This window comes from Camelus bactrianus, chromosome 4 (genome assembly GCF_048773025.1).
Source record: "Camelus bactrianus isolate YW-2024 breed Bactrian camel chromosome 4, ASM4877302v1, whole genome shotgun sequence".
Lineage (NCBI taxonomy): Eukaryota > Metazoa > Chordata > Mammalia > Artiodactyla > Camelidae > Camelus > Camelus bactrianus.
In genome coordinates, this window is record NC_133542.1 from 82,909,774 (window position 1) to 82,918,749 (window position 8,976).

Genomic DNA, 8,976 nt, shown 5'->3' on the forward strand with positions numbered 1-8,976 from the left:
GGAATCAAAAGCTCTAAAGACCAAGGAGGACAGGATTTACAGGCAACCATTTTTTCCTGGCAACATGGATAAAGCTGTCTACAGAATGCCTGCAGAGAGGACACAAGAGTTAGATGATACTGTTTGAGGCTTGGACCTGTTTCTTAACTTCTTGACCTAGCATTCATATGTGCTAGGAAGTTCCCCTTTTGCTGAATTTGTATGCTTTGGATTTCTATTCCTTACAATGAAAGGAACAGAAGACTGGAGAGAGAGATTCCAAAGACCCTTGGTATTGTTTGGGAAGGAGATAATGACACTAATGATATACTTACATTAAAGGTGTATGGCAAAAAATGGTACTCACTAAAAATATATATATATACATACATATACATATATATATACACACATACACACACACACACACAATTTCCACATTAGTAAAGCAAAAGCAAAAAAGACAAAAACAGCAACAAAAAAAACTCCAAAGTCAAAAATCCAGAAATAAACCACCAACAATAAAATACCACTTTTAAGACAACCATATTGCTAACTACCACTGGAACAAGTGAGACAAAAAGGCACTTGTCCTATACTCCCAGTTCTGGATCTCTAAACTAGAGCAGGGAGGGGTTTAAAAGTCACTGATTAGGGAAGAAAAAAGGCTGTATGATCCAGGTTTCAATCTGTGTCACATGCTTTTCAATCTTTAAACAGTGGCACCTTTCCTACAAGGGTAAATTACATTTCTGAAGGAAGCCATGCTAGTACAATCTTATATAGGTAACTGATAAAATTAAAAGATCTAGAGAATCTAAACAGAGGATTTTTTTTTGGATATCATTAGTTTATAATAAAAGAGAGATGTGCAAATTATTTACATGATGAAAAGATTTCAGAATTTCAGTGGAATGGGCAACTTCACGTGATGCCATTTCACATACTATACATTTCAGTCTGCATATTTTCCAAGAATGTCACCATCTCTAAATAAGAAATAATCCTTGTCATCCATAACTACTTTGGCGCCTCCATATTCTGGGAGAAGTACTTTATCTCCAACTTGCACACTAACGTTGAATCTCTCCACCCTTCCCTTTAGAGCCGGATCCAACAGCTGCTACTGTTGCCTGCAATTCTTTTCCCTGAGATTTTTCTGGAAGCATAATGCCTCCTTTGGTTACAGTTTTGGCTGCACTCCATTCAACTAATACGCGGTCAAAGAGGGAGAGAAACTTTCTAAATGCCTGTGCTACCATGACTCTGGTTCCCGCAGTTCGTACTCTCCCCTCTGGCCACTGCCACAAGGAGAAACCGCGGTCCAGGCCTCCCGCCACGTGGACTTGGGAAAAGCCGTCCAGCACACAAGCGCACTCGCCCCCGCCCCCAAAACGGAGGAATTTTAAGTGTCTCCCCTGATCTGAATTCTAGAGGCTGTTGCTTTAAAATAACAATTCTGATTTTTGTTTCATTAAAGTTAGTTGTTAATGATTCTGTCTCTACAACTGAGAAGGAATCTAAGTTCTCCCAATCATCTGTTCATACCTAATATTTAACAAAGTATCTGAAATAATACGTGTGTGATAAATGAGTACTCAATCAGTTGTTCCTCTTGACCACAAATTTCTGTAACTTATCATCTGTGTTGTTTTCTAGAAAACTGCTTTATTGAGACATTCACACAGTATACAATTCACCCATTTAAAGTGTCTAATTCATTGGCTTTTTGTGTACTTACGCATTTTGTGTAAAACTTTCATCACGATCAATGTTAGAAAACTTTTACTACCCCAAAAAGCAGCCTCACTCCCCTTAAGTATCCCTATTTCCCTAAACCTGGCAACCCCTAATTTACTTTGTTCTCTATAGACTGCCTATTTTAGACATTTCATACATATGGAAAAACACTATATGTGGTCTTTCACAACTGTCTTACATAGGATGTTTTCAAGGTTCATATACTGTGGAATCAGTTCTTCACTTTTTTGTTGTCATATAATATTCCATGGTGTGGAGATACCAACTGGTTTAGCCACTCATCAGGTGATGAGCATTTTGGCTGTTTCTACCTTTTCCCTATTATGAATAATGCTGTTATGAACATTTGTGTACAAGTTTCATGTAGACTTAATTTTCTTTTCTCTTGGTTATTTACCTATGAATGGAATCTCTGGGTCACATGTTAACTTATGTTTACATATTTAACCATTTGAGGAATTGGCAGAGTTTTTCCAAAGCAGCTGTGCCATTTTATATTACCATGGGTAGCATATACATGATTCCAGTTTTTCCACATCCTCAGTAACACTTGTTATTATCTCACTTTTTGTTTATAGACATTGGATTTGAAGTGGTATCTCATTGTGGGTTTATTTGGCATTTCCTTGATGGCCAATAATATCTATTTGCTTTTTAAGTTGACTCCTGAATGCAGTAACAGGATTATGTCATCAGCACAAAGGAAGATGTTTATTTATTTGCTAGGATAGGATGGATGTGGATCACTTCATATTTATATTAATTTGCTAGTGATATCATAACAAAATACTACAACTGGGTGGCTTAAACAGAAGAAACCTATTGTTGTACAGACCTAGAGGCTAGAAATCCAAAATCAAGGTGTTGGCGGGATTGGTTCCTCATGAGGGGTCTGTTTCAGGCCTCTCTCCTCAGCTTACTTGTGATATCTCCCCTCTTTGTAAGGACACCAGTTATACTGGATTAAGGGCTCCCCCTACTCCAGTATGACCTCATTTTAAATAATTGTATCAGCAATGACCCTGTGAAGGAAGCTGTGTTATTAAATTCTCATAACTTAAAAACTGTAGAGCATTTCCACCACTTAGAGGACTATAAATATGGCTTTAAGATAAACTGTTGAACCGCTTATGTGTATTTCTTCATATTTTAAACACATATTTATTTAAACATCATACTTTATTTGTATACCTGAATTAAGAAATTAATAAACAATAAGATGAAAATAGAAAAGTACCCTTTTGTTACCCTGAACTCTACATTTATAGTCTCCAAGGATTCTTTATGACATTCCAAAAAATGCGGAGGGGATATTCTTAAGCTGAATGTGCTTTAATTCTCTAAATATATGTCTAAAAATAAAGGTCAAGAAAGTAGTGAGACAGTACAGCCTTGGCTCATCAGAGGCGACAGGGGCCCAATATCTCTGAATCTTTCAGGACCTCAGATGTCACCTAGGATTCCTTTTACTTCAAAACTCATATTTTCTTTTCTTTTTTTTTTAGGCGGGGCCACATGGGGCCTGTTTATTGCAATTAAAAACCTCTCTCTATATATATATATATTTTTGTCCATTTCTCCATAAAGAAAATTAAAACACACTTACACACCCAAAGGGGAGCAGGGTTCCAGAAAAAGAGGTGGGGTGGGACATGGCCTCCCTGCATAGGTCCAGGCCCCGTGGACCCCCATAGGCTCCCCTCCTTCCCGTAAGCACCCTGTCTCAGTACCTCTAGAGACCAAGGAGGCAGAGACATATGGCAGGGCCTCTGTCCTCCCTCTTGCCTCCGGGCAAGACCACCAGAAGTGCCGGGGCTTCGTGGGGCCACGAGAAGGGAGACAGATGGGAGAAGAGCTCATCCTTTCCAAGTTGAGGGAAGCGGTGGGCGCTTCTCCACAGAAATGCATGATTTCTTTCCATTTTTTGTTAAAAATCTACTATAAGAAAACACAGCTGAGGGAGGGGTGTCGGTCCCTCTCTGTGCTAAGGGCTGGCGAAGGGGACAGTGGAGGCCGGAGCCCCCGCCGCACGGTGGGCATCTCCAGGTCGTGCCGCTGCAGCTGGGCGCGGAGAGCGGCGTCCCGTTCTTCAGCTCCTCCGTCTGCTGCCTCAGGAGCTCGTCGTCCATCCGCAGCCGCCCGGCCCCTTTGAAGGTCTCCCGCACGCACTGGCTGGTCTGGCACAGCTCCCGGCCGCAGTCGCAGGCCTGGGACAGGATCCCGCCTTTCCTCGCGCCCGTCTTGCTGTTCTCCGCATTGCAGTCTGGAATGATTTTTGAAAGCTAGACGATCCAGTTGTTGACCTTGTCTCTCCGCCTCTGCTCCACTGCACTGTGCGGAGCTCTCCTCCTCTCGTCCCACGGCGTTCCGGTTCCATCGATTTTCAGGGAGTAGGGGTGCGGCAGAGGTGCAGTTGTCCTCTGCCTTCCTGTCTGAAGCACGTGGTGGGGCGTCATCATGACACAAAACTGGCCTCCGGCCTGCAAGCTCTGGTCTGTGGTCTGCACCAACACAGCCGTGGTATCTCCCACACCGGATGCTGGGAAATAGGCAAATCGTGCCTCCCCACTGACAGCCTCAGCTGCCGGGCTGCCACCATTGCTGAAGGGAGTTTGGATTACAGCCAGTGGGAAGGGCGCTGGGGGCCTGGGGGCACAGAGGCAGCTGCGGGGCTGGGGCGCTGGGTGGTGCCATTTACACCTACCTTGGTCACAGCCTGCTGCACCCCCTCCCCGTGAAGGCAGCCGTAGACATGGCGCTGATGGTGCCTGCTGTGTCGCCCTGGCCATCCAGCTGACCATCAGTCACCTGGACTACACGGTACATCACCTGTCCTCCATTATTCTCTGTGCAGAACTGGTACTGGATGTTGTGGTCACGACCGCCGCCTGCTGGACGCTGGTGATGGCCACGGCCGTCTGCTCCTCCATCTCAGGGCTGTCCCCGCCTTCATGCAGCTAGACACCCTCCTCTGCCTTGGGTCCCCTGTCGTGACTGGAGGCTGCAGCAGCGGAGGCCGAGGCAGCGGGATCCAGACCCGGGTCCAGCATGTCCGTGGGGGGTTGGGGCAGGGGTGTCGGGGCGCCAGGCCTGGCAGGGAGGGGAGGGGGCGGGCGGCCGGGCCCACCCACCCCAGCCTCGCACTCACGCCACGGGGCAGGAGGGGATGGAGGAGACATTTCATAGTATTTTCTAAATTAAGCCACACTCTACTTCCACAGTAGAAATAATATATCTTTTTCTCCCTCTCTCTACCAGGTCTGGTTTGATTACTTTATTTATATAAGCAGAAAGATTCAATAATACTTAGAAAAATAAGGAGGTGACAGACTGACTATAAAAGACAATTTAAAAGTCATTCGCTTGATAACCACAATGAAAATATGAAATGAAAAGGTTTGCAGCATGCAGAGGCAGAGGTGACGGAGAAACACACAGTCCCAATAACAAGGCAATGAAACCTGTACCAACACTCTTACTTTAAAAAATCTCCAGTAGTTTCCCTTGACTCAAAGGACACAATTCAAATCCTTTAGTTTGGCAATTAAGATCCTCCATTATTTTGCCAAAATTTAACTTGTTGTTGTTATTTTTCCCTCACCCATCCTGGACTGCAGCCAAGCGAGGCCACTCGCTTCACCACCTGTACTCACCGTTCTCTCTTTCTCTAGAATGCTCTTCTACCCATTTTTGCCTGGTGAATCACATGATTCTCCACACTCTGGCTCAAACTCCAACTCACTTTCTTCTACCTGTTTCATGATCTTTCCTCCACAACTTTCCCTTACCTCTCCAGTCCAGCCATGCCTTATTCTTGAGAACTTCTCAAGCATTTATTATCCCTTGTCCTTCATCTGGCATGTAATTATTTGCTCCATTCTCTCAGTTAAATATGTATAAATGAAAAGTCACCAGCTCTTGAAGTTTGGAGAGAATACGTGCTCTATAAATATGGACAAGTCTTAACAATAACAACTCCATGTAATCATTTTCCTGTGCATACTTCACAGTTTCCTCAGGTTAAATTAATAGGTGATTTCATTTCTCTACCCAGTTACTATATGCTTAGAAGACACATTATAATGGCAGACTTACCAGAATATCAATTAAAAGACCAGAACCTCTTCAAAATAAACACTTTGAAACCATGCAATTTATTGTACATCAATTATACATCAAAAAAAGCCTTAAAAAGTCCCTCCCACCCCCCATTCAAAGAGTTTTTGGATGAAATATTATGATATGGGTACTTATATTTAAGGCAGTATTGCTTGGTACTGCAGCCCATAGAAGAGTTATTTTGGCTCAAGTTGCCAACTCATGGAGATATCATGGGGCAACAGCTCTGCTGGGATACAGACAAACTTCTACCTTTCCAGCCATTTATTAATTTATTCCTTAGCTATGTGGCTCTGGTGCTAAAAGGTAATCAAATGAGCATGTGTGAATGGCTCAGCACACAACCGTCCACAGATGATGCATATTTACTAAATCAAATGTGTTCACTGTCATCGTAAAGACAAATTATACAATTAACAACAACAAAAACAAAACCTTAAAACCCAGATGGTCATCTCTGACACCTATATAAAAACACAGATATCCTACAAGTGCCTGTCTTACAAATGACCATATGTGCAGATATTACCAAATCCCATTGACCCCCCAAATAAACAAAAACCAACAGTACCACATTCTATCTTCCTTCTAATGTAGCCTCAGAATCTTAAAATACTTCTTCTATCTCCATCTACCCCCATTAATTCTTGCTCCTAGTTCTCAGGCATGAAGAATACTTTCATGAATCTCTTCTCTTACTTGACTCAAAGGAAAATATTATTGAGAAGCTCAGCTTTGCTCATTGCCTCTTACGACAGCTCCGTCCTGAGGCCACCCTACTTCCAGAGCATTATTTCACTTTACTTGCTGTCTCATACTCTCTTGCCCCTCCCTACAAGCCAGTCCTATGTGTGTCAGTACTCCTCCTCTATCATCACTTTAAGGAGACAAGTGGTGCTAAGCTATCAGGTGAGATTATTTCTCTCCAATTTTAACTTGGAACTCACTGTCCAATTGAAACAATGATAATGGGTTTTGGGTCACAAAGCAACACTAGTATTCTGCTAGAATAATACATTACAAATGTGCTTGACCTTGACATTGCTAAAGACATGTTTTCAGGCCCTTTTCTTAGAGATTCTAATTTAGTATATAGCAAGTATGTATTTAAATAGGTACTCTAGGTTAACTGTCAGTAGGAAGGCCATTTAATTTATTGTCCAAATCAGGGTGTAGTTCAGAGGGAAAGAGGGCACTTTTATAATTCTGCCAGTACAGCAAGTATAAACTGGGACTGTCCTGGACAAACTGGTAACTACTTTATTTATCAGTTAAGCTTGGAAAACACTAATGAATCATTATCACTTTAATTCTACAACATGGCTTAGAGCTAAGCCTTTCATGTGTTTGTGTGCATACTGGTATTTTGTATGGAATACAGAGCCTAAATATGGATTAACTGTAGAGTGCATAAGAGCTACACAAACAACATTTAAATATCAACACCTCCACAAAACTGGCTGGCCAATAATAAACACGAGAAGAGTCTTAACACCTTTAATCATTAGAGAAATGCAGATCAAAACCACAATGAGATATTACACCCATTAGGAAGGTTATAATAAAAAAGACAGACAGTGCCAAACACTGGTGAGTATGTGGAGAGATCAGAACTCCCTTATATTGCTGGTGGGAAAGCAAAATGGTGCAGCCACTTTGGAAAACAGTTGATTGGTTCCTCAAATGGTTAAACATAGAGTTACCCTATGACCCAGCAATTCCACTGGTACATATATACCCAAGGGAAATAAAAACATACATCTACACAAACACTTGGACAAGAGTGTGTACAGCACTGTTGTTTATAATTGCCAAAAAGCAGAAACAACTTAAATGTTCCTTAACTGATGAACTGCTAAAAAGTGTTATATTCATATAATGGCATATTATTCAGCCACAAAAAAGGAACAAAGTACTGATTCATGCTACAACACGGAAGAACCTTAGAAACTTTATGCTTAAGTGAAAGGCAATCACAAAAAATAACATACTGCATGTTTCATGTAAATGAAATTTTCAGAAGAGGCAAATTTATAGAGATGGTTGCCCAGGGCTCAGGGAGGAGGAAAAGAACATGGCGAATGACTGCCAGTGCACGTGGGGTTTCTTTTTGTAGCGACAATAATGTTCTAAAGTTACACTATGGTGATGGTTGCATAACTTTGTAAATATACTAAAACCTAATGAACTGTAAACTTTAAATGTGTGAATTTTACAATTACATGAACTATATCTGAATAAAGCTATTTAAAAATATCAGCAGAAAAAAGTCAACATCAGCCAATAAACTTCAATGTGATTTATAAGTCAGGTATTATACAAACTCTTTAAAAAGCCCACAATACATTTTGAAATCTTTTTTTGTAACAATGCTTGATTGAGAGCATCTGACTATAAGCCAGAAAGAGAAAGAAAAATGCCATATGATATCGCTTATATGTGGAATCTAAAAAAAGAAAAAAAAAGACACAAGTGAATTTATCTACAAAACAGAAACAGACTCACAGACATAGAAACTGAACGTATGGATACCAAGGGGTAAAAGGGGCAGATGGGGATGAACTGGGAATTCAAAAATTACACCTCTGGGGAGTGATGGCAATGGTAGCTATCTTGATGGTGGTAGTGGTGTCACTGGTGTATACATCTATCAAAATTCATCAAATTGTACATTTGTGTAGTTTATTGTACAGGAACCATACCACAATAAATGTGTTTAAAAAAAAAAAAAAAGAGCATCTGACCGATGGGAGTTCAAAGGCCTGCTCATGAGAGCCAAGTCCAACTCCAGTTAGCCCTGGGATCATCACACACAAGAGCCATATTCTGAGGCTCCTCAATCCCCAATTTCTGTAACTGCTGCTCATCTTAATTCCTCCCTCCTCCTTTCATGGTGATGATCTGTAAACATTACTGCTAACCTAGATTTGTTGAAAATTTATGTAAATCACTGGTATCTGGCTTTTGTCATAACACATTTGTTGTGATCCTAAAAAGGACAAGTCTTACTTTACCAAAAAGTGGAACCAAGTACTGTACTTCATTTCAGTCTGAAATATACTGAATTTCCTACAATTTGGCTAAACGAGTTCTGAAAGACTATTTCAGATAGAAATA

The 8,976-nt window shown here is 41.3% G+C and overlaps 2 pseudogenes; both read right to left on the reverse strand.

The window, feature by feature from the left end:
- Positions 1-841: 841 nt before the first annotated feature.
- Positions 842-1,247, reverse strand: LOC141577387 (10 kDa heat shock protein, mitochondrial pseudogene; annotated as a pseudogene).
- An 822-nt stretch (positions 1,248-2,069) lies between these two features.
- Positions 2,070-5,989, reverse strand: LOC105074284 (upstream stimulatory factor 2 pseudogene; annotated as a pseudogene).
- Between the last annotated feature and the right edge of the window lie 2,987 nt (positions 5,990-8,976).